The sequence below is a fragment of the Aulonocara sp. 'chitande type north' Nkhata Bay genome, linkage group LG4, assembly GCF_057382095.1.
Source record: "Aulonocara sp. 'chitande type north' Nkhata Bay isolate Kocher_YH1m ecotype deep benthic linkage group LG4, A_spYH_male_GT1.1, whole genome shotgun sequence".
In the NCBI taxonomy this organism is placed as follows: domain Eukaryota; kingdom Metazoa; phylum Chordata; class Actinopteri; order Cichliformes; family Cichlidae; genus Aulonocara; species Aulonocara sp. 'chitande type north' Nkhata Bay.
Genome location: NC_141347.1, coordinates 11,080,497 through 11,107,354, shown reverse-complemented (window position 1 = coordinate 11,107,354; position 26,858 = coordinate 11,080,497). Strand labels below are relative to the sequence as shown.

The following is a 26,858-nucleotide window of genomic DNA, read 5'->3' as shown; positions in this document are numbered from 1 at the left end:
TTCTCTTTAGTGCTCTCTGTTATACCTGCCTTTCCAAACACTCAGCAAAATCTTACCTACAGATCAGGGTTTGGGTTTCCATGCATCCAAGCTTTGCATCGCTAAGTGCAATGCAAAGTGTCTGATGCAGTGGTGTAAAGCATGTGGTGTAAAGCATGTTGCCATGGACTCTCAAGCAGTGGAGATGTATTCTTCGGAGTGATGAATCATGCGTCGCAGTCTGGGTTTGGTGTTTGCCAGGACAGCAATACTTGTCTGACTGCATTGTGCCAAGTGTAAAGTTTGGTGGCGGGGGGGATTATTGTGCAGAGCTGTTTTTCGGGAGTTGGGCCCAGCCCATTAGTTCCAGTAAACTCTTAAATCTTCAGCATACCGAGACATGTTGGACAGTTTCGTACCACAAACCTTATGGGAACAGTTTGGGGGATGGTCCCTTTCTGTTCCAACATGACTGCGCACCAGTGCACAAAGCAAGGTCCATAAAGATGGATGAGCGAGTTGGGTGTAGAAGAACTTGACTGGCCTGCACAGACTCCTGACCTCAACCTGACAGAACCCCTTTGGGATGCATTAGAGCAGAGGGTGCTAAGAGCAGGCTGACACCATATTAAACCCTACAGGTTAAGTTCGGATGCCACTTAAGCTTATGTGCATGTGAAGGCAGATGAGCAAATATTTTTTGGCAAAATAGTGTATCAATTATACCGGTAAATAATTAGAAGCGTTGTGAGTCACTGAAACCTTCCTCTAACTCTAAAGATGCTATCTACCCCAAGCAAGTATCTGGGTGCTGTTATTGTTTGGCGGGCGCATTAGTCATTTTCCAGATAATATAGTTGAATGTGAAGAAAATATAATCTGATCAAACATTATTCAGCTTTAAATATTGTTCAGCTTTAAACATTATTCAGCTTTAAATATTGTTCAGCTTTAAAGTTACTGTGCAACTGTGTAATAAAAATGTGTGCTCACGACTTTGGCCTTGAGAGCGATAAGAAGCGAAGAGACTAGAACACCCAAGGCCGCTTTCCTTTTATGGAGTTGTTTTTCTGCTAATGCAGCACTTTCCTCACAACCCCCTCCTGTAAGTTTTAGAGAATATATACCCATCCTCACAGCAAATATTTGGAATCTCTTGATGTGAGCTGTTTTTGAGAGGTTGTCTCTGTCTCAATAAAAGTTCACTGATTCCCCATCTGCAGCAGGTGTCCGGTTGTCTTCATTCTCCGCCAGCCTGGTTAAGTCTATTCCTCCTTAACATCTAAAAGAACCTATTTAATGAAGGAAGACGGGTTCACTTTGTGTTTAATATTATTCTATTGCTGTTGTTGTTTTTTTTATATCCTTCAATTGGCGTCACGAACAGGATCCGCTCCAGGTCAAACTGGAACGGGAGGGAGGACATCGGCCGTGGTCTGAGTGAACGGAGTTTGGACAAAAGCTGTGTACACACAAAAAACAAGGTAAGCAGACCTTTTATTTCTGCTATATTGAACATTATAAAAATACTTAGTGTCCAAACTCCTAGTAATTCATAACCAAAATTGTCTGGCTTACTTAAGGCTTGTTGAGAATCAGACAAGTGAATAAGAGATAAGTGAATAAGAAATAAGTGAATAAGTGAATAAAGATAAGAGTGAACTGAGGTCTGACCACGGTTGCAGCCGACGGGTTTGCTCTCCGGTGTCGGATACATACCTCAGCAGGTCTGGGACCTTGAAAGGGTTTATTAGTAACGCCTTTCTAAACAAATTAAAAGGTTAAAGGCCTTGAGAATATTTTTTAGTAATATTCTCTAAACTACAGAAGGGTTAGGAAGGCCCAGAGGACTTTATTAGAAAAGATCCTCTAAAACTTAAAAAAGAGAAGTACTGGTTGGAGTCCATAGGAGGGGTCCCTTTGATCAATAGGAGAAAACGGATCTCTTCTTAAAACCCCGATGATTTTAGTGTTTTAAATGTTTTGATGTTCTGTTTGATATTGGACACACATAAATACACGCTGAATGCTTGCTGTGGAACACTGGGCAGGACAGTTTGGTTCTCCGTTGTTCACAGATTACACAATTAAAGGAACTAGGTTCCTCTTTTGGTTAAAATAATACACCACACATAGAATTTTTTTACACATTTATTACATACATAAGGAGGGTAATGAGTGACTGCAGGTAATGTATGAAGTGTGAATGAGACGTGTGAACAAGGTGACAACCAACTAGCACCCCTATCAGGAAGCTCTAGGCAAGGTTACCCGCCAGACTCCGGTTTGGTAGAAGCTTGGTAACACCTGAAGGGATATTTCAGTGCTGACTCACCTTTAAAGCAGCGCCCCAGCTGATTAGTGCCTAACAGAGGCAGAAACCCAGCTGGCCCAAATTCTCCTTTAAAAGCAATAAAAGAACACTCCTCCATTGACAGTAAAATGGATGGAGAATTAGATCGAGAAACTAATGATGATGGTTGGGGTCCCGGTGTTATTCTTAGCACATTGGGAGGGCGTTCCCGAGGTATGTATTGATCAGCAAGGCTAGGCCTGGGCTATAGGTGCTTTTAAATTAGTCAAAAAGTTAGGGGTAACCTCTTCTGGCATATGTCTATGCGGGCCCGTGTGTAAATAGAACATAAATTACCGGTGTGTGTAAATAAAGTGTAAAATAGTGGTATAAACTGTCTGTTGAATTTCTCCTGAGTGTTGAAAAAAAGGAAAAACTCTTTTCTGCTCTCTCTGAGAGAGGGGCTGTGTGTGTGAGACAGGAAGTGTGCATGCCCATAGAAGGAAAGAGATGAGGTAAACTCTGTGCAGATAGACCGAAGTAAAAAAAAAAAAAAAAAAAAGGAAAAGGGTCTCTCTCTCTGTCTCTGTGAGAGAAAAAAGGTGGGGGCCGAGTGAGCCCGCGGGGCCGAGCGGGTCCGCGGGAGCGAGCGTGTATGCTGTATGAGGAAGAAGGGAGTGAGAGGGAGCGAGTGAGAAGAGTAATCGAGTATTTGGTGATTTTTTTATTATTTCAGAGGCACTGGGTAAGAGTTTTGACTTTAGCTGTGAGAGTTGTGAAAAGAGCAGGTTTTTCTTTTGTTGTAGACTGTGGGTAATCGGTGTTTTTCTGCCTATTGTGCTGCGTGGAAGACACAGAAGTGTAGAAATGTTTGTGGTTTATCTTTGTTTGACGTTTTATATAGAGTTGGTTGATTCAGGGTGATTTCTCCCGTTTAAGGGAGGAGTTGCATTGTGGTTATGTTAAAGCTTTGCTGTAGGGGTATGTGTGTGATTTTGTGCTGGCTTCGCATGTTTAAATGGATGCATAGAAGTTTGTCAGTGAGAAATTGTTATGGTGGGGTTTTAAAGTTAGTAAAGAGTCAAACAACGCCCGCTGTTTTAAAAAGGCCCAAAACATCATAAAAGACACCTCACATCCTGGCCACTCCCTGTTCGAACTGTTGCCCTAAGGCAGACGGTACAGGGCAATCAGAGCAAGGACTAATAGACTCAAACACAGCTGTTATCCAACTGCAATAACACATCTGAATACTACAAAAATGTCCACCATGCCACTCTTGTGTTAATCTATGCACGGTCTGAAGCATGACGGTGGGAATACTTAGTATTTTAAGTATTCTATCTATTTTATTGATTGAATTTTATTGTTTTTTTATATTTGATATTACTAGGGATGATGCAATGATCGGGGACCATTCTTAATGTCGTCGGTCTCATGACAATGACAATAAAGTTTTTGATTTTGATTCTGATTCTGAAATACACCCTCCTCAAGAGTTCAATGATTTAGGCAGTTATGTTTATACAAATACTAAATGTATGTTTAGTGTCTTCATACAGGTGTTTTTTCTTAACCTGGAAGCCTGAGTACGGCAGCAGAAGACAGGCCAAGCTTTGGCTAAAATTCACGGCTGGACACCAGAGTTGTCCTCACCCCTCCCGGTAAAACAAAAAAGAGAGAATGTAGTTTGAGGCGGGTTTTTCTCGCTGAACTGCTCTGGGTGCTGTGTCCCTGAATCTCACCAGTGTTAACCTCTGGCGGAAGACATGGAGAAAAGGAAAAGATGTTCCTGGTAAATCACTGAAAAAAAATAAAACCACACACAACCAGAGAAAGATATGAGAAGGATGAGGAACAGACACATGTGCGTGTTAGAGAAATGCCTCGTTTGAGAAAAAGTTAAAGTAACCCATATACAGACGCACCCATACATGCAATGAAGAAACAGCTTACATACATGTGCACGTACATGCAAGGTTAAAGTAGCGACACTTAACATACACCTGTTTTTAAATGATATAGTTTATACATTACTGACAATTAAACGCTTTGGGTTGCAGGACAACAACGTAACGTCAAAAGACAAAGACACTGGTCTGAGGATTAAGTGAGGACACGACAAATTTAGTGGTTAAAAGGGTCGACTTGGGACATGTTTTTGTTGATTGTTTAAGACAAATGACTACTGAATGATAGGAAATTCCTTTTTAGGTTTCTAAACAGGATCTTAAGAATTTTAACACGTACCTGTGTTGTCCTGTCAACTTGAGGGGTTATGAGTTGATTATATGGTGAAAAAAAAAAAAAAAAAAAACAAAAACAAAAAAGGGGGGAGACGAGATCTCGTTGTTTCTCCCCTCTCGGGATAACACAGCCAACACAGCACAGCCAACACAACATCATTTTCCTGTTCGCCTGTTTTGTTTTGTTTTTGTTTTTTCTGAGAGCCGAAGCTGACCTGGACTCCTACCCTCCCCTCTACCATCGTTGCCCTCTCCGCGACCATCTTTGACCCTTTGACCCCTGAAGGCCACAGCAGCTGGACTCACAACAACAACTTGAGGATGTCAACAGTGCTGCAAAAGAGTGATCTCATGCAGCAGAGACGGAGAGCACTAAACCTAAAGCCCGTTTCACTACACGGGGGAAATTCCCAGGCTGCGTCAGCTGACAGAGCTGTGACGAGACGCGCATTAAGCCCGGAGGAAAAGGGACGGTGAGCAGAAGGATGCTGACCTCTGAGAAGAGCCGAACAGCAGAGCTGCAGAAGGCCGTGGAGCAAAGTAAGGACAACATAAACAGACCCAAAGAGGAGGGGAGGACCCTAGGCCATGCGTCAGGCCGCTGGTTTACCTAAACTACAGAACAGGAAGGTGATGAACACAAACATATACCAACACACGAACACACACTTCTGCATGCGCCTACTTAGAATGAAGGGAAACACACACATGAACACTTATGCACTTGTTGAGGGAGTAAAAACTGATACATACCCATGCACTAAAATCAAAATGTTGATTTAATTTACTAAGAAGTGACACACAATGCTCCAGCTGCTGCAATGAAGAATGCTTTACTGACAAAGGCTCAATGCTGCACACAACAAAGTCAAATACAGAATTTGCTATAATAATAAGCCCAGAGGGCATTTGTGTGGTCTGGGGAGCAGAGTCCGGAGCGGTTTGGTTATGAAAATGATGCCCGTGCGAGATATCTGGGGCTTAAGGCCTCGACTTAATTGTTTACTCTACACTAAAAAGAAAAGAAAACACTCTGAGCAGTGGTGCAGAGTGAAAACGAGGAATTAACAGTGTGAGTTTTATTTCAGAGCGCCACGTCATTGTGATGGAGATTTAATAAAGGAGGAACACACGGACAAAGAAGAAGAGAAGGGGGGGCAGCCCTTGAACGCGATTGCCTGAGGCATTAAAGTTCTGTACTAAATTCTGGTTTCCAGTGTGAGAAAAGTCACGCAGTGCCAGTAGTAGAGCTAGGTTGAGTGATGATTCTAAATTACTGTAAGTAAATCATCGTACACCGTTCAAGTTTCATGAAAACGGGGATCTAGACTTTGTTGAACCCTAGGCAATTTGAACAGGTAAAAGTCGAGTGACCAAGTAGCAGTTGAATAAAAGTCATTGAATAAGTGTTGAAATAAACTGGCAGAATTAAGAGAATTAAAACATTTCAAGAGCTCAACTTACTTAATGGTTCAATTTTGTTTCACGAACGCAAAACATATAGGTTTATGAATATGAAAAGGTTGAGGTGGTGTTGATTTGACTCTGTGTAGGTTTAGGTTGGTATTTTTATTGATGGGAAGAATATTCAGTGACAAGTCCTAAGACCCGGGCGTCTGCATTTTGTTTTTGTTATTTTTCATTTTATTTTGTTTTATGTTTACTGATTTTTGTTTGTGAATCTTTTCTTTAAGCAGATCTGCACATCGGAAATTACAAGCATTACACGTCGGCGAGAAAATTGTTGTAAGTGAGTTTCTCCGCATTGAAATGGGTTCTGGAGGAAACACTTGTGGGGACAATTAGAAACGAGAGTCCCTGTTTAAAAAAGGATTCAGCGAGGTAATCCAAACTCAAGTTCTTGTTTCTTTTTGAGATGACGTCATTTTGCTGAGTGTGGAAACTAGATGCGACGACAGGTTTCACTATCAGCAAAGAACGGATGAATGGATGAAAGACTGGGAATAAAAACAAACGGACTGACTGGTAAAAGATGACAAGACTTGACCATGACTCAAGGTTAACCACCTCCACCTAGATAGGATAAAAGGGTGGATGAATTTATGTGGGTTTCTTTTACAGGAGTAGAAGGATGACAAAATATTCGAGGATGAGTGAACCTGTAAATGCCATTTTTGTGTCTTGTGTTGCTTACAGAGGTAACTGCGCAGCGTTACCATTTACATTTTCTTCCCTACAGGGTTACAGTTTTAATGTTTTTCTATTACAGGATTTCTGGGCGGATGTGTGAAGAAACGGTGTTTATGGGTTAGGAGTTGGGGATGCTATTACACTGTATTCTGGTGAGAGTGTTGGGGGAGACACACCCTGTCTTGAAAACTGTGATTCTTTTACAGGAAATGTTTTATAGCACCTATGGAATGAGGATGCCTGACTACGGTCAATGTGCTGCTAATGTTTGCTTTGCTTTGGTGAGAGGGGTGCAGTAGAAAACAGACAAGTGACATGAAAACAAGTAATAATAACAAATAACAAATTTGGGGACAGTTTGACCTAGAGCCCACTAACTGGCCATTAGGGGCTCTCTCTCTCATTGCCCAAAGGGTGAATAAAGCAAATTGTGGCAATAATAGTGATTTAATGATTGGAGAAACCTGAACATGATACTTGTCTGTTGAGCTGAATCGTTTATTACTCTTATGATTTTCCGGTGGGACTATGAAGATTTTTTGGTACAGCTTGCAGGTTGTTGCTCTTTAACTCCTAGAACACGCCCTTGGCGAGGTGGGGGGAACTGGACCACCTTTCTGTGCCCCATCATCCTCTATTAGACGACATCCAAGCTAAGTAAACATGTCTTGGCCCTTTCCCCCTGAAATGACAGGCAGGCAAAGATGTTGCGTCTTTGTTTGCTTCCTGGCCCTGGGTCTCATTCCCATTGGCATAATCCTGATCTGTGAAGGGCCCCCGACACTTCTGACACCTTCAAGTTCAAAAGCTTCGCCCCCTTCTGACAGTCCCAATCTGACAAATGTAGCCCCTAGGGTCTTGCCCACCACTTCCTCTCCAGTTTTACCATATTCACTTTTGAATGTCCTTAGCAGTTACCGTTCTGAGTTTATTTTACGGTTGATTTATTCTTTCACATTTTCACGTTTATATCTCTCATTATTATAGTATACTCTGTACTCTCCACATTTTTATCATTACTTATGCTTTTTGGTTGCTGAGTTACAGGAACTGTTAATTTTGTGTCACTACCCTGGTTGCACTAACTCGTTGTACCCTTGTGTGCAGGACAGCTGTTACTGCTTTCATCGGGAACCGAGACTGCTTGCAGCCGACCCCTGGGCAGGGTGGTGCCTGGACTCTTTTCTCCTCATCTGCAATGACAGATAAAGACAAATGAAAAGACCCGAGGAGTTTTTCGAGCCAGGCTTCGACACGTCTCTGTGTTCCTTTGATTGTTACTTATTTTTGTGTGTTGACCCATTTAAGATGGGTCAAAAGGGGGATTTGAAGAAAATATAATCTGATCAAACATTATTCAGCTTTAAATATTGTTCAGCTTTAAACATTATTCAGCTTTAAATATTGTTCAGCTTTAAAGTTACTGTGCAACTGTGTAATAAAAATGTGTGCTCACGACTTTGGCCTTGAGAGCGATAAGAAGCGAAGAGACTAGAACACCCAAGGCCGCTTTCCTTTTATGGAGTTGTTTTTCTGCTAATGCAGCACTTTCCTCACAACCCCCTCCTGTAAGTTTTAGAGAATATATACCCATCCTCACAGCAAATATTTGGAATCTCTTGATGTGAGCTGTTTTTGAGAGGTTGTCTCTGTCTCAATAAAAGTTCACTGATTCCCCATCTGCAGCAGGTGTCCGGTTGTCTTCATTCTCCGCCAGCCTGGTTAAGTCTATTCCTCCTTAACATCTAAAAGAACCTATTTAATGAAGGAAGACGGGTTCACTTTGTGTTTAATATTATTCTATTGCTGTTGTTGTTTTTTTTATATCCTTCAAATGACATACTTGCAAATTAGCTGATTTTCTAACTAAGTGATTACACATTTTGATAAATGGTACCTGCATATGCACTGTAGTGTAGACAAATAGGTTTTGCTCTCTGCCCTCTCCAGGAAGTTTCCCCAATTGTATTTGGACCACGGCACCAGGGGCGGAGCGTGGGGGTGGCTTACGGGGCTTAAGCCCGGGTTGTTTTGTCAGAAGCCCGGGGTATTTTGGAGTGTAATTTTTTCATAGTTAGATGCCTGGCTGACAACTGTATAAAACAAAAAGTACACACAATATTCGAAGCACATAGTGCACACTGTGGGAATTTACGACTGTGCGTGAATCCCCCCCTGATATTGGTATGATCCAAGCTCAGGCACTAAGCGACTGAGCGAGGGGGCGGGGGGAGCTGCTGCCCGTGAGTGCGCTGTTGGAGAGACGGAGCCAGCCATACTAAGGAGAGCTTAAGTTTGAGCAGGTACCAAAGCAAATCATTCGTACCGTACAAATAATGTAAATATGACGGTGCATCACGAAAGATTGATATGAAACTGCTCACTTGACCAATATTATTTTACTTGCTCTTCAAGTGAATCAACAAATGGCGAAATGAAAAGCCGAACAAATGCTATTTTTTAGAGAGTCTTAGCTTACGTGTGTTTATTTCATATTTTCAGTTCTTACCCTCCCCGACTAATTCGGTTTCAGTTATGTACTGAAATATAAGAATGGACATTAGAGGCTTCTTTCAAAGAAAAACTCAGGTAAATGTTATTTTATATATTATGCTTTGTATGTTGTTCAGTATATTTCTATGCAAAACAAGAGGGATTTCAGTACACAGCAGGATATTCACATTTGTAACCAGATATTTACACTTTAGGGAGAAAACATAAAACATTTTTACTGTACAACATCAATTTAGAGTAAAGCTTTGTTTTAGATAAATATTGAAATATATTTTGAATTAGTTAAATGTCAGAATAAAGAGAGACAGAGCTGTCTATTTTTTATCACTTTCATTAAATTTAGGAGTACATGTACACTAAGTTTATTGTTAATTAATAAGAAAACTCCAGACGATTCCATTCTGAGCTGAAGAAGCTTCTGATAGGTTAGTAGAGTCCATGTGAGTAAATTGGTGGCACAGCTGTGGATGCATATAAGGCAAAACACAGAGCCTTCTTCTTTGAAATGGGAAAATCAAGAGATGTCAACCAAAACACCAGGAAAAGAATCGTGGAGCTCCATAAGTGTGGCTCAGTTTGAATACAATTTGGTGCCATTTGCAATTAAAAAACACAGACAGTTTCTCTCTTTACTCTTAAAGTTAACAAATATGTTTTTATATTTATCAATCTAAAAAAATAAACATTTAGTCTGATTTGATGTTACAATTAAAAAAGTGTTTGTGTTTTGATCTGAAGAATTTGTAAATATCTGGTTTCAACTGTATATTTGATGATTGTCAGCACAAAGAGGGAGAGAGAGGAGCAGAGATTGAGATGGAGAATGAGGACAGAACAGAGATGAACAAGAGCAGGTGAGACACACATGTTAGTCAAATGGTTGCTTACTAAAAGTATCACTGTATCATAGGTACTCATGTATCTCGTACCTAGTGTTTCTTTTTAGGTTTGCTATTTTTCAAATTCTATATTTATTAAGTTCTGCAGGCTTGTTTGCACAACAAGGCTAAATAATTATATAAACTTTTCTCAATCTAAATAGTGGACTTTGGTAGAATTAAATAAATAAGTGTAGTGCAGGTCTATGATGATTTTTAGTGCTACTATCATCTAGTTCTGATTGTGGTTATGTCTTGGTTAAGTCCTCAGTAATCCTGCTTTTGAACTGTTGTAGTCCTGTTTTAATTCTGGATCAGTTCTGGGTCTGGTTGAATTGGGGTTTAGTCCCTGTGTCTTGATACAGCCCCGACTTCGTTCTGTCTTGCTGCTCAATTAAAAAACTAGTTTAAGGTGTCCTGCATGTGTGATATATATATTTCCCTATATGAAGTCATTCTTTTTTGAACAAAACTCAAAACAGAGCCTATTAATCTTTCAGTCATTTCTACAACCTCCCCCCCCCCCCCCCCCCCTCAAAAAAAAAAAAAAATCCCACATGCATACTACCCTTTAGGGCTAAGCCCCGGGTGTTTCAAATGTCTGGCTCCTCCTCTGCACGGCACTATAGGAAACAAGCTCGAGGTCAAGAGGAAACTGCAGCAGGAGATTCGATGGCTGATACAGAAATGAAAAAGGACTGCAAGTCATATAGTTTGACAGCTCAAGGAAGGCAAAAGGAAAAACGAGAGATAGAATCTTTCAATGGTGTTATTGTCTCAGTTTGTGTACAGACTCTCTGGCAATATGAGAAAGAATGTCCACTTCAAAGCACGTCACAGATGTTTGTCAGGGGTTTCTACATCCCTGACCCTAAGCCTTCACATTTCACCCAAATATGCCATTTAACGATGTGATAAATGGCATTAGCTACAGTGTTTATAAACATTTATTTATTTAAAATGTATTGAGTCAGAATTTATTTTTAAATATTCAAATTATAAAAATAAAATAAAACATTTCCTGGTAAATTTTCTGTAAAATTAGATTTTGCAAGAAGCAACACAAACACACACACGTACACACACACAATGATACCAAAGAGTAAAATACTATTCACTAAATGAACTCTTGAAACTTCAGAATCGCAAACTTCAAAACTTCAAATAAATCAACAAATAAAAAGACAAAACATTAAAATAATAAACTGTCATAGTCACTGTGGGTCAAGCAGTTAGATTTGTCTGCATTTAATTTACTTAGACGAAGCCACCGCCCTAAAATTCCCGGGATTTTGCTGTATATTTAAACTGCTCTTTGAACGAGCTTGTGGTTTATATGTTTTCTTGGTAAGCAAAAGGTTTGCTGGTTCAATTCCAGCCGAAGACACAAATCCCCTTTGGGTTTTCCTCAGGAAGAACATCTGCTCTGAAACTCTGCCAGATCAAACATGCGGAGCGACCCTTTGTGACAAGCAAGCAGCTGAAAGTAACGGCTTCTTTAGTACGTGCTGGTCCTATGACATCTTTTCAATGTTGCTCCAGGACCATCACTGCAACTCAAAGAACATTATGCTTTAATTGAATATGTTGTGAAAGCCAAGAAAGCTACTTCCCATACGTTTCTGAACAATGTAGGCACCCAAGTTGGGGTGGAGTTGAGGAGGGGGGCGGGGTTAAAATGAAGGCTGACTCTAAGACAATCTGAGCTGAGCATGATCCGAGCAGCTGAGCGGTGATGGGTAAGACCTCAATGACAGACAGCATCCAGTTTGTGTAAACATTACAAAGAAAAAAAATGCATACAAAATAATAATAATGTCCACTTCAGTATCTATTTCACCCACTCCTGTAACAAACACAATCTGCCTGCCTAATACTTTTTCAGTATTAGGCAGGCGGTTTTAGGATTGTGAGCGTGTTAGGTCGTAACCCAGCATCAGTTCTAAAAATAAGTACATATACAGTGTGTGCCAAGGCCACATGGTGAAAGTCGCCTTCTTTGATGTCTCAAGTGCATTTAAAACAATTCAGCCATTGCTATTCAGAGAGAGCAATAACAGATGTCAGTGAACACCGTCTCGTGGATTACTGACTAACTGCCTCCATTCCTGTGCACCTTGTTCACCTCTGACAACTCCAGGTCACGCCATCTGCAGAAATACTCTGATGATTCTGCAGTAGCTAGATGTATTCAGTGCTTCTGAATGTGAATAGAGATGGGGATTGACTTCAGAAGGAAAAGGAGGGCTACACGACCCACATCTTATCCCGAAACACAATGCTGATGAAAGGTAAAAGTACCCGGGCATCAACATTTTCATCTGGCTGAACTGGAAGACCAACACAGGCTGTAAGGCTGGATGCAACCTGCACACTTTTTTTTACACTTAAACAACTGTTATCCTGAATCACGGATAATCCTGACCACCCTCTGCAACACTTACCGGACTGGCAGCAGAACAACTCTAACAGACTGATGCAGTTGCACTGTCACGATGACAGATATAAGAAATCTTTCATAGTTTATTATTATTTGATCATCATTTCATCAGCTTTAAAAATAATTTCCCAAATATCTTATGTTTGATCAAATGTTTCTCATCTCATCTCATCTCATTTTCTAACTCTTTTCTAATGCTATCAGTTACTGTGAATTTTAGAGTCCTGTTAGCCTGAACCGTTAGACATACACCAGTCAGCCCAGTAGACATATTTAAGATAATATTACTGTTTGCAATCATGTGACTGTACCTCAAAAGCACATGCATAGCTGGTGCATTGTAGCGTAAAGTCAGCTAACCATATCGTAACCTGCCTATAAGACTGCGTCAGGCTACAGACAGCAGAGCTAATCCAATTCAAAGCGGTTTGAGGATCAGACTGTGGGCAGTTTGAGGTTTGACAGTGTCTGCTCTGTTCCCATAAAAGACTGGATAGCTCTCAGATAAAATTAGCTGTTATATTACTTAAGCCAATTTATTCTTATATGAAATAATAATCACAATGTTCATTTTGCAGGCGACACTACTATTATACTATTAAGAACTTGAGCGGTAGCTGGAAACAGTGTTTTCAGCAAACCAGTGGAGCGCTCAGCTAAACGAACGAGACAGCAACATTTGTCATTTCCACCAGCAAAATCAAACATCGCTGGCTTGAAATTTAATGGCACTGTTTTGAACTCACTGGAAAGTGTGCAAGGGTGGAACGTTTGGATTTCCAGTAAGCAAAGCCATTAAAGAAGCCACAGATTGAGACGTCAGAGTTAGCGCTGAATGACAGCTATTTAATGACTTCACATATTTTGAGAGATTAAACGTAAATGCTTATCCAGGTGTTCAACTGACAGCACGGAGGGGCAGATGGAGGGTTGCGTATGGGTGATGTGCTGCAGAGGGAAGACTGCTTCATATGGTCTCAATCAAGAAGGGTGCAGGCAGGGGAGCCCATTACACTCAAGCTGGCACGCTGTGAATGAGGCCTTTATGAGGAGTTTGGATGTGACTCTGTAAACCAGATTCAGCCAATTCAAACCACACTTTGACATTTAAATTCGTTTTTTGCAAAGACCTTATTATTCTACTATATATATATATATATATACAAACATTTTGATAGGTGAGAGAGAGTGACTTAGTGAACAAAGTTAAAGAGCTTTGTCATTTTTGCCTCAGGAGCACCATTTGCATAAAAAACAACATTTTTGCAGCAGAATATGCAAAGGCGTTATTTTTATGCTTTACAATTTAATATAGAAATTTGCTTCTTGTGCAGACTGCCACTCAAGCCCTGTCAAGTTATGTTTGATTTGGTTACAGTTTAGTGCCAGACTTCCCTGCTGTCCCAACAAAAAACACTGTTTGCTACATGCTAATTTGCTCTAGAGACCTCACATCTAAGAATCCACATGGAAAAATGGCAAAGATGATTTGCTTTAATGCAGATTTGAGATAATGCATTAAAAAAAGAACCTGGCTCTTGCTCTTTGAATGGGATAAGCAGAAGAAGTCACACTAATAGTAATGACATAGTAATTACACATTTTGATCAAACCACTGTAACCCTTTGTGTTCAGTGGGTAGACTGGTTTGAGCACGAGAGTTTTAAAGTCCCAACTGATTCAAAGCCACGAAACATAGCGGTTTTGTTGGGTTTTAAGAGTGGAACAGAACAAATTAAGAGACAGTTCAACACGGCCCTCCATTTGTCATTCAGCGAGCATGCCTCGGGGCTGCTGAAAACAAGCTCGCACAGGCCTTTTAAAATATCCTTGTAGTCACACGCAGCTTGACAGCAACTTTACAAGAGTGTTTATCACACCCATGGTGCTTACTGGCAAATCCTATGCCCTCCAGGAGTTTCCTTTTTTAACCAAAGAAAAACAGCTACCTGTCACAGTGCCAGTCAAATCAATCAGCTTAACAGAGCTGAACAGTCTAATGAGGTCAAACTTTAGACTCAAACTCAAAAAAGATTCAAAGATTTAAAGATTCATTTAAAATTCTGAAATATTTGATAATTTTTTATTTTGAGTTCTGAGGTCAGCTGTTTAAAATCTCACTCACTCTCAACAAAGCAATAGATTTAATGTTATGTGTCATCGCTGCGGCTTTAAAGTGTCTAAACTTGTTATCTCAAATTAATTTAGCAAGAAAGGGATTAATAACTTTTTAACTGACAATAGGTTGATTCACTAGAAGTCCTCTCTGATAGTTTTCGATGAAACAATGCAAGTAAACCTATTTTATGAAGTCATCCATACCTCTGTGGAAGTTCTTGACTCATGTGCATGTATGAGTTTACTGGATTGACTCTAAGGAAGGCCGATTAGTAATTTGTTAATTTGAATGGGAGACACCAACGCTGCACAATGCATTAGAAAAACACTTATTTATTTGCTTTCTATCTCTGGGGTGATATGTTGAACTCACATGGTAGTTTATGTGTAATAGGTGGGGGATGGGGAGTTATAAACATCATTTAATTAAATGGAATTTATAGATCCGCTGTTAATTACACAGAACTGACGTCATTAGCTTAATTTAGAGCAAATCATGGACAAGGAGAATTAGCAGAAAAAGACTTTTCCTGTATCTCCAAAGGAAAGCTGATACTGAATGAACAAAGAATGAACAACCTTAAATGATCAGTTTTCATTTCTGCAGATCTTTCTCTTGCTCCTCTTTGCATGCTTCCATTTATCCCATATGAAACGTGTTTAATCCAATTGGTGCTGGACATGAAATTTTGGAAAAATGTATTTCAGCGAAATCGTTTAGTTTGTTTACAGCTAATTGCATCATGCTGCGGCTGTGCGATGTCTTGAGCGTGCTGCGTAAGTCTGATGATGATCTTTACAAGTTGTTTTTTCTAACACACTCAGCTGACTGGAAACCAAACACAACCTTGGAGGTGAGGCAGGAAAAGTTTCAAGGGTCCAAAACACTGAGGCTAAAAATGGTTAACTGGATCGTTCTGTTTGAGCTTCATGGACACTGGACTATAAACAGGGAGAAAACCACTGGCAATATCCTTGAAATAAGCAGAAGGTTTTGTCGTTAGCAAACTGAGGCCTCTCTCAAGCAGATCATTCCAGCTGACACATGTTTTGTTACCAGAATGAATTCATGCCTCTGCCCTCTCTGTGATATCTGATGTTTATTCAGAGCAAAGTGTTGAAGATAAAAAAAAGAATAAACAAAGTGGTTCTTTGAGAAAAGCTCTGGCACTTACAACTCTGTGAGTTGCAGTGACCCGCTCCCCTGGGTGAGGTCTACAGCCAAGCGCATTCCCATCAAATGTTAAAGGCTGGATTGATCTTAGGGCCATCTTAGATTATGAATGAATAAACCTTTATCTTATTGCTTCCTGTCACTGGGAATCTGATATACACTAATATTTGTAAATAAGTTACTGAGAGTTTTGATGACAGGTTTTTTTAAAGGTACATGACCATAAACTGGCTTTTTTACCCCCTAGATGAAGAAAAAAATGTACTAAAAGTTATCCTGTAGTATTGATGAGGATCTATGGAGTGGTTGGGAAATTTAATTCAAAGCTAGAAGTCTCATTATTAAACTAGAGGAGCAGGGGTCACCGATCTGTCAGTTTTATGGAACCAACCATCAACCAAGTGTTGCTAACTTTAGCACCATTTTATGACCTTGGATAAAGATTTGTTGTAGCCCAAGTTATTTTCTTACTTTATTATATTAAAGGCAAAGTTTATATAGATAAATGAACATAAGAACCAGAGAGCACATTCAGAGCTTACATAACTATCACCTGATTCTTAAAGTTTCCACAGGTTCTTTGCAGTTAGCCGTCTTTGCTCTGCTAGCGCACTTTGATTCATGTTGACAGTACGGCTCATGCAAGTGACTTGACTTGTGCTGTGGAAAAACTGAGGACAGAGGAAAAAAAACAAGTAATTGCAGGGGACAGAACTGGATATCCCTTGATTTTCTAAAGGTCATTTTTACATGGGGTCTAATGAGAAATAGCACCATAGTCAAAGGACCTGAAGTAGAGATGTGTAACTGTCATTCTTTGGTCATTTTTCCCCCTTTTTATGTAACTTATGGAAAAGTAATATTTTTACCAGGAAGACATTTCTAATATGGATAAAACAGAACAAAAAAAGTGTTATTTTGAAAGCAGCTTAATAGCTAACAATTCTTCATTCAGCAGCCTTTTAAAACACAACAAACTGAGCTTTTTGGTGTCTTTCAGCTCAGTGTTTTTTTAAATGCAGGGTTTGATTTATTTAAAGCACTGTGGCTTCATAAAGGCGATAAAAACCTGCGATCAACCCAGTGTGTGATACTAAATAGCAAGCTAGAAACCAGCTAGTGCGGGTCGAGGAATTTCTCAGCTGCTAAACAGGCATGTGTTTTTCTGCAGAGTTGGCAGAGAGTAAAATTAGATGGTTAGAAAGCCTGAAAAAGAATGATGCTTAAAGGTGAAACAAATGACTAAGGTAAGGAGATGGAGACAAGCTACTGGACAGAGCCAAAGCTTTGGCTCCAGTGTTCCATCAGCATCAGTCCTGTTCATATCTCCACCTGGCATTCCAAAAAAACATTAGTCCTCTTAGCAACGACTGTCTCAGCTACATCAGGCTCATCACTAATGTTGCAACCAGCAGCAAACTGCTGGCCGCAGACCTCAGTGTGTCCCTTGCATGAGTCATTTAAGTAGTCCCCCTAAATTTAGCACTTTCAAAGCAAGAACTCGTGCAAATATATAGACAATAAAACTGAGATTCAAAAATAATTCTTGACGCAGTGGTTCTTTATAAGGAGAGCGGCTTATACTTCGCACAGACTAGTGTTTTTACAGCTTGTTGCACTTGTCAAATTATCAGCTAATGCAGCCATAATGATGTTAGAGGAATAGCAGTGAATCAGTTTGACATCACAGCAGTTTGTTAAATAGTCACACAATCTGATCTATCCATGTGTGGTTATAAGGGGAGAAAAACTTCTGTAACTTCTACGTGTAGTTGCATTTTAAGTTTGGTTAGAATTTTCAAAAATTGTAGAGCGCTCTGAATTAAATCTTCCTGCAGTGTCACCATGATTGAAGTGACAGGACTCAAAAGCAGACTCAGAGAGAGAGTGAGTTTACTGAGGCTTTTACAGAGCTGGACCTCCAAGGCAGGTAAGGTGAACAGCAGGTAAGTGAGATTGGAATGGTGAAGGAAATGTGCCGGAGAGGTGAACACAGGTCTGTGTATAGTGGGGATTTTGGAAGTTAATTTTCCCTATGCAGTTTTTTTAGTTTTTATTCTTGCTCTTAGAAGGTTGCAAGAGAAAACAAGTAGATGCTCAGAGGATTTCAGATGAGCAGGTGAGAATGTGATGGAGAGTGTGCGGGCAGGTTAGTGGAATCTTTTTCTTTTCCAAATGCAAGGCCAGGTGAATAGTTGCAGGTAAGTAGGTAGAGGTGAAGGAAAGGCTTACTTCCTTGTGAAAGTGTTATAGGTTTTCAGGAGAGATTCAATTCAATTTGGTTTCTATAGCGCCAAATCAAAGTAAGGTAAAGACCCTACAATAACACAGGAAGAAACGTTCAGTGCATCATGGGAAACCCTCCAGCAGCCCAGGCCTATTGCAGTGTAACTAAGGCAGGATTCAGGGTCAACTAATCCAACCCTAACTGTAAGATTTATCAAAAACGATAGTTTTAAGTCTAATCTTAAAAGTAGAGAGTGCGTCTGTTTACCAAATCCAAACTGGGAGCTGGTTGCACAGAAGAGGGGCCTGAAAGCTGAAGGCTCTGCCTCCCATTCTACTTTTAAATACTCTGGAAACCATAAGTAAGCAGTCTGAGAGCAAAGTGCTCTATTGGGGTGATATAGGACTATGAGGTCTTTAAGACACGATGGGGCCCAATTACTCAAACCCGGTATGTGAGGAGAAGGATCAAATGCCTCTTTCACTGGAGGCTGATTACCATCACCAGGGTAACATCGATCTGCCAGAGAATAGCTGCTCAAGCCAGTCAGTGCACAAAGCAGCAACAGGTGTGATGGCTGGAGCTCGGAAACATGAGGAGAACACCTGCAGGTGCAGCTCAACTCTCCACCTGAGAGAGAGACAGAGACAAAGGAAACAAACCCCAGGCCTGCCTGGACCACGACATGCAGTCACCAAACTACATTCAAGCAAAACACCATCCATCACTGTGTATTCTCTGCAATGTGAGGACATTAAGCGGCAAAGGCAAGCTGAAACAAGCTTAATGTCACTGCCTGGAGCTGAGGCTGAGGATGACCAGCAGTCAAGGTTAAAATAGCTCAGACTTGTCACAGAGTTTTAACTTATCGCCCTACTCCAGTGACACTAATGGACATAGTCAATAATCATGAGGGAATTTGGATTTTGAAGGCCAGTAAGGATAAACTGCTAAAATGTCAAAACCCCTTAAAGGGAATATTTTAAAAGCGTTGACCAGGGGGCTCAGTCAGTGAACTGCAACTGTCTGTGGAGGACTTTGAGGAGTCACTGCAACACCCACAGCCACCAGGCCCAGACGATGCAATGTATCCTGCAGGCCCTCCATTATATAATCACACATCACGTGAGCCTCGTGAACCAACGTTTTGCCTCATAACTGCAGCAGACCTGCTCTGAAACAAGACAGACGTATGCATTAAATAGAGTTATGCATTGAGGTCGTCTGCAGGGGTGACTCATCTCTTTCTGTGTCTGACCTTTTCGGGATGATTCAGCCTCTCGCTGGATAGAGCCTGATATACCACATTCATTTTCACTAATGGAGTTTTCATTTGATTTATACAGAAAGCGAATGATAAGTGGTGTCCGCCCTTGTGCCGCCGCTATTTTGCACTTCTCTTAGTACGGGAAGTGGCCGTTCATTAAGTCCGCTTGATGAAAGGCAGGAATGATGATGTGAGCAGTTCAAGTGACTACAGTACACCTAGATTTTATAGGAAGGAGCCAGGCAGTCGCAGCGATCAGAAGGTGGACCAGAAGTGTTTGACGTGTTTGAATATTTACAACGTTAATGTCGTTTTTATATGGTAAGCACGTCGGGGTTGACTGCAGAGATTTAATTGTGCAGTGGCTGTGGCAGGAGTGACATGTGGCGACCGGAGGATCCCAGTGGGGAGGTCAGCTGGGAGAGGGAGAGGATCCTTGTCATGTTAGAAGCAAACAAATCCGCATTAGTTTCCCTTTTTGACCAGCTAGAGACTAAAAAAGACATTAGTGGACGACAGTGGTTAAGTTGTGTGAATTTGTGCGGCTGAAAGGAAACAGCACAAAAACATAAGTGGCTTTCAGGCAGTAGTAACTGCTTTCATAGCTCGCTTTACACATAACATTAATGTATCGCTTTACACGCGATGCATAATTACACATCAGGCGTACACAGTATAGATCCACATTGCATCCATCTATTGCTTTATCTATTTATTTATAATACAAGGTAAATTCTTACAACAGGTAGCTTTGAGTCCTCTTGGCATTTGCAAACTTTGCACACCTCGGGTCTCATTTATAAAACTTAGTGTTGGATCAATACTGCACAAACGTCTCTAATGGCCCCATATCTTTAGTAACCCATGAACACCTGCAGGCAATGTTCCTTTTATAGATCGCATTCAAACTGGAAATGCGTGCCTCCTATCCCACCCTCTACGCACCCAAATCCAACCATAAACCACTCACCCATAAGCAATCGATGGAAAGCACCTCTTAAAAGTTGATGCATAGAAATGAGCCTGCAAAAGAAATGGATTTTCCAGTACCTAGCAGTGCTGCTGAATCCAGTGAGCGTCCAGTGTCACTGCAGCATTTATGTATTTGCAGCAATGCAAACGTGGATGCCTGTTTATGATTTACTGCCATAGCAGGACTTGAATTCTTGGTCTTAAATTAGCTTCAGCCTCTATTTTAAGTTTGTTATTCCTCATGTTCAGATGAGGACGTGTTTTCATCTCATTGTTCTGTTTCCTTCTGTTTGGTTTCCACTGTTGCCTTGTCTCTGACTTTCTGTTAACATGAGTCTCTTGTCTCTGTTTAGTATTTAGTTACTTCCTGAGGCCCGTACTACAAAGCAGGGATTTATTTTACTCTGGATTAAATTCAGGATTAACCTTGAAGGTGGTTCACTTCTTACTGGTAACTTATACTGTGACCCTCAAGATTAGAGATCAGCAAGTCTTAAATCAACACCCATCAGTTTTCTGGAAGAAATACCATCACTGTTCCGGGAAGATCTTGGACATCTGTACAGTAGGAGGGTCGAAAGTTTCTCAGCAGCGTCAGATATCTTTGTGTTTCCGTGGTGACCGCCAGCAACAAATGTTAGATCTTAGACACAGCTTTAATCCTTGATTTCTTTTTTTTTTTCTGTTGGCTGCAAATTTGACAACAATGTCATTATTTTATAAGCACCCATTTCTACTTGTGGACCTTACATCATCACTATATTTGCATGTAGTCAAAGTCTATGTTTGAGTTGCGTTCTTATAACTATTTTTCACTATCAGACCATTAAACAGCACCAGGGCTGCAGCTGAGAAGATAAAAACTAAAATTGTCTTTTAAATTAATTTCATAAAACTGATTATGATCCATTAGAGTCTCCCGTCTCTTAATGAAAGAGCCTTGATAAGTCTGTTCACTTACATTAAGGAACAGTGTGGTTTGCTGGTCGCTTGTTGAAGGTGTGTTTAACTCAACATGCGAGGATCTTTAGGGAGACCTTTGATATTTAGATGTTTTCTCTCGAGCTTGCGGCCTCCTGGATGAAACGCTGTGCTTCTGATCAGGTTGTCACGCCTTTCAGAGGGATTCTGTGATCATTGTTTGGCTTTGCTGCGTGCAGGGAAGAGTAGAAGCTGAACAGTTTCATGATCAAAGCGATCAATAAAGCAACAAACCACAAAACAATTAAGGGAGATGTGTGGCAGTGTTCTTTGACTTTGGCTGATCTGCCGCCCCTGCATTGTTTTGATTTCGGTGGATTATCAGCATTACAACTCATATTAATGTAAACTCCAATGTCATTATTAGTTTTTATGTCAAAATGGCCGAAAACGTTTGGAATATTTAATATTTTGTTTATTGCTTTTTGTGGTGGCTGCAGTTATAGTCACACAGTAGAAATATCCACCAAATATCAGTGTAGAGGCTTACACATAACACTACACTCACATTTTTCTTTCTTTAAATATAAGATTTAATTTACAGGATAATAAATAACTGGTTTTGGTTTAGAATTAATTTACATACTCACATAATACTGTATTATAAAATAAGTGTGCGCATTTTAGTTTACACTGTTATGTATGTATGATTTAATTTCCTTGTTTTCTGAGTTATGTCCGTGGCAGCTGCTCCGGTCCCTTGATTGATGAGCCAAGAGGTGGGAAAAGGGGCGGAGCAAGCCTGCCAATTGGGTCATACCACGATTCTGGACCATGAGGGGGGGGATAGAATTTGTTATGTTAGTTTTAGTTAGGTTTACTCCTTTTGTGTTTTTGTGGGCTGATCAGCCACTATTTAAGTTTCTCCTGTATCTCGGTTAGGTAGGTCAGTTTTTTTAGTTAGCAGTATCATTTGTTGCCCGTTTTTGAGTAGAATTCTGTTATTTTGACCTCTTTTATGGGCCCAAGTTAAAAATGTTCTGTATAGTTTAACCAATTTTATTTTGGGGTTAAATAAAAAACCTTTAATGGACTTTAACCTGTGTCCGACTTTCCTTCACTGCCTGGTCCATCACAGGTTCTTTCAGTTACATAGCATATGGGTGGCTAATTGGTGACTCCGTTGGTGTCTTTTGGGTATATAATCCTAAACTTGAATAAAAAGAAGTTGGATAAAACACCATGAAAGTAGAAAAAAAAACAAAATCTCATGGAGCACTGTGGAAGTGTAGTGTGTAAGGGACAGAAACTGAAATCAAAATCATCTGAATCATGAGGAGAAAAACATACAGGTAATGTGTGTTTTATTTTATTTTATTTATTTATTTATTTATTTATTTTATTTCTTCTAATGTGCGTTTTAGTTACATGAGTCATACAGTGCTGTAGATATATGTTTGCTATTGTCTGCTAGCTGTTAGCTTGTCACTTCTGCTGCTGGTTCATCGTGTTATTGTCTCCCCTGTAACTGTTTTTGTTCTGTGAGCTTTGTGTGTGTGTGTGTGTCTAGGCCACTGTGGACAACAAACAAACAAAAAACCCCACAAAAATTGAAATCCTCTTCTCAGCCCAGTATTTTTTGTATACTCCATTTTAACTTAATATTTTGCCATTAGTTGAGCTTCACCTCTTTAAACGCTGACAGCATTTAAAGGCTTTTTACCAAAAAAGGAGAAGAACAAGAGAAGAAGAAGAACCAAGAGACTTGTGAAGATTAATAGGGGCTAATTCCACAGAAATGGCCACCCACACTGTTGTTTTGCAGAGTTGTCTCTGTTTTGTCACTTTCAAGAAAAAAATGTTCCTCAGAAACATAAAAGCTCAAAGGCGTCGCAACCACACAGCTCAGAAGAAATGACAGCGAGCAACGACATCAGGATGCTGCTGTCTGTGTAATCGTACATACACTGCACATGTATTTGCATTCATTTATGTACTGAAACTGTTACAGTAAAGTTGGAGGAAGTCTTCAGAGCCTTAAAGCAAAGTGCAAGTCAAAATTTCTCCAAATTTTCTAGTCTCTGTTTTCGACAAACACGCTTTTACTGAGTTAGACCAAACCAAACGGCAAAACATGTGCAATTATGCAAAAATTTTGTTTCTAAAATATGGCAATTATGAGGTTTCCTACTAAATAAATTCCAGATATCAGTCTGCCAAACAAGCAGCATTTAAACCTCATCATACTTGAAACTGTCACAAAATGATCCTCATTGTAGACAGACCGCGTGAAAGAAGGGGCAGTGACTTTTTCAGTAGATGTCCAAACAAGAAGTAAATATAGGAAAACATGGGACTTCCTGCAAAGGTCAGTGTTTCTAATGAACTCTTGTTGTTTATATTCGGCCACGGGCAATGCCATTCAGCCTAGAAGTTTCCTGTGCAATGAGGCCAGGCGTTCAAGGTCCAAAACATGACCGCTGGCATGGGTGGGCCTTCTGGTATTTAAGGTATCAGGTAGAGTTTGTTTTAAGAACAGTAAGAATTATTGCTTAGCTGACGTCTGTTCTTCACTGTGACACAAAATCACATGAAAGGCGTACTTACAGCTGTTTTTGTCGTGCGGTTTTCTGTACACAGCCCAACACACATCCAGAGATGGAAAAGATGTTTTTAAAGCCACCTTTTTTTTTTGGGGGGGGGGGTTGTTAGCTTTTACTTTGATCTCGTTTTCAAGGAAACATTCTCCCTAAAGTATGTTTTGGCATGTGATCTGGAATTAAATGTTTACAGCTAAATAAAACACATTTTTGTATAGCACTGTAATTGGACTCGGTTACTCATAAGGCCTAAAAAGAAGAAGAATAAACATCTTTTTGGCATATTTGATCACAGCATGAGTGCATGTGTTGTTACAGACCTTTAACAGCCTGTTTTTTTGCTACTAAAGAAAAAAGGGGGAAAGAAAATGACGTCCTGTTAGGTCACAGTTATGGCTCATTTTGGCATAGCTCTGTAGATGGAAAACGGTCCATAGTTGGCAACCTTTCCGTTTTTGTTCCCCACAGCAAACTTCCTGTCCAACCATCCTAACAGCCTCCCTCATCAGTGGATCACTCATCTGCACCTCCGTCTCTCCACCCAAGCTCTTTCCCATTCGTGAATGCTGAATTCATCCATTTAGTTATACGTGTGCAAGGTTTTAAAACCGGACAGGACTGCATTAACCCAAGCTAATGGTGCTTTAGCTGCACCTATCTCTAATGGCATGCTGTGTCATTCAGTGGGACACTTACACATGCAGTTCACAAGCTTAGATGTGAAAGAGCACTTGTGTTTTTTTGATTGAACTGATCCGGTATACATGCACACTCCTCACTTCATTTCCTTGCCAGTCAAAGCGGATTTTCCACACACACAGCAGCAACATTGTATCTAGGAACATAGAGGTGTATTGTGTACATTAGCCTTATAATTTGACAGCAGATTCCTCATGCTGTTTTGATATAAGGTAACAGTATAATAACACGTCCTCTTGCTCGAAGAGGAATTTCATTAGTTTCTTAAGTGCAGAGATACGGCCGATTGGCGATGTTGGAAATCCGAGTAGCTCCGGATACCTTCTTTTCATCAACTGAGTGCAGTCTTAGCAGTTTATTATCAGCAGTCTGTCTGGTCCTCTGGCGAACTGGAAAATCACGATGTTGCAGCTGTGGGCCCCAGAGGTTGAAGCAGACATGTTTGTATCGGTGGGAGCACAGCTGGTTTACATTGATGAGAGCTGACCACAGAGCTGCTGATGTTGTTCAGATGAGTCTCTGGAGAACGGAGTGCGTGTTTTAATTTCTAAAGGATCAACAGACACGGACACGTCTCTTTAGCAGCAAAAGCAAATATGGAATGCAGATTAAAGTAAATCAAAGGAGGCATTTTAATCGTTTCTAACTTAATGTTTTGCGTCTTGAACTTGAGTAATGCAAAATAAGCCTTTATGCTGTAAGCCCCTCAGTTCACCCGTAGTGTGAAACAAGCTGTTTTCACTCGCTTCGTCCTGCCATTAAGCCAACTTTCATGTGATTGACTTGCCCCTCACAAAAATATATGGTTTAAACAGCAAGTTAGTGGCACTTCTGTCCTCACAGTAGAGGGCTAGCCCTTCTCTGTGACATCATAAAGAGTCAGGGGAAGAAAAAAGTGTCTGAAATGGGGAATTTAGGGGACTCATATTGAATTACTCGCGCAAACTGTGGGTTTGTTCTTTGACACTTTGGTTTAATATGTTTAATATAAAGAGTCATCTTTCTAGCGGTGACAGAAAATATAATTTGAAACATCCTTAGAAGACTGCTGCCATGCAAAGTCAGATTTATTTCAGTCAGCAGCTTCATCACTGCACATTAAAAGAGACACTCTAAAGAAGCTTTTTGTATTCCTGCAGAATTGTGCAGGTCTGTCCATGTAGATTTCAGAATCTACACATAGTTGTAGGCTTAACATTTGAGCCCCTGTATTGTTTGGTGAGGTGGAGCCCGAGACAGCCGGATTTTAAAATATTCATATGTGGGACATGGGATTTCTAGCCCGTTCATTCCTTGCACTCATGAAAGTCTGTCTGTCTGCAGGAAATAAGTGATTTTCAATGACTAAGACTCCCAGAGGCGGTGTGTGCACGGTGCAGCTCTTTAGTATAAAAGCAGCCAGTCGCACTCGCGCCTCACAGAGAACATGCTTGTGCAATGCAACAGAGAGGCTGCTTGTTCTGAGAGAGGAGCTCATTACGTAGTTTTCTAATGAGGAAACACTCCAGGTGAAGGAGTCATCGTTCTCGGGCGCAAAACAAGACAAAATAAAAAACAGCTTGGATTAACGTGCTTTCACATGCATCGAATCATTCCCATGGATTTTACATTGCACAGGTAAGCAGAGTAGCTTTTAAAATGTTAACTTTACATGAAAAATGTGTGTGTGTTTTGTTCTTCTTTTATATCAGAAGATAGAAAACCTATGACTGCCCACTTTAAAGCAAACTCTTTAAAAATGTAAAAGAAACGACTAAACTAAACTTCTGTCTGTCCTTATGGGCTTTCAGCATTTTTTAATAGTTCTTTTTTTACTCGTGTTTCTGATGATATGTTAGCAGGCACAGAATAATATGGGGTTCAGATAAAGAAACAAACCACAACTAAATCTTTAAATGTCTTTTGATGGACAGACGGACTCTCAAAGTGTTTAGATTAGAAGACATAATTTTTCTCCCCTGTGTATAGATTGCTGTCTCTGCAGCATGCGCGAGTCTGCATGTATGATTTCCTCTGTTTTGATTTAACCTAGTGATAGTTTTGTTGCTGCCTCTGCTGTACTGTAACTACACTTTAAAGGAATGTGTGTAGCAGTGTCTTGATGGCTGTCAGAACTTGTTCAGACTTCTCTTCTCGACTGCTATGAAAAGATAAGTGAGGCTATTTGCTCCGAGCCGTCTGAGGGTGCCCAGAACAAATTTGTGGCTCTCGAAATGTAAGTCACGTTATCCCGAGCACCTTTCGCCTGCTCTAACTGAGAAGACAGTAAATAAACAGTTGTTGTTATTTTAATGCTGTTCCCATGTACACACACCTGCTGGTCCTCCAGGGGTACGTGGTGATTAAACACGTGAAAGAGCTGTTTGAATGTTCTCAGAG

The 26,858-nt window shown here is 40.4% G+C and overlaps 1 protein-coding gene and 1 long non-coding RNA gene across 2 annotated transcripts in view; both read left to right on the top strand.

Moving 5' to 3' along the window:
• Positions 1 to 848: 848 nt before the first annotated feature.
• LOC147331994 (uncharacterized) lies at positions 849 to 8,354 on the top strand. The gene is made up of 2 exons (XR_015128751.1): positions 849 to 1,237; positions 1,367 to 8,354. It is a non-coding gene; the product is annotated as an uncharacterized LOC147331994 (long non-coding RNA).
• Positions 8,355 to 25,905: 17,551 nt separating this feature from the next.
• The window catches only part of LOC147331993 (prostaglandin E2 receptor EP1 subtype-like), a 7,870-nt gene continuing 6,917 nt past the window's right edge, over positions 25,906 to 26,858 (top strand). Inside the window, exon 1 of the mRNA XM_086288367.1 lies at positions 25,906 to 26,096. The gene's annotated coding sequence lies outside the window, so the exon portion shown is untranslated. The remainder of the gene's footprint in view (positions 26,097 to 26,858) is intronic.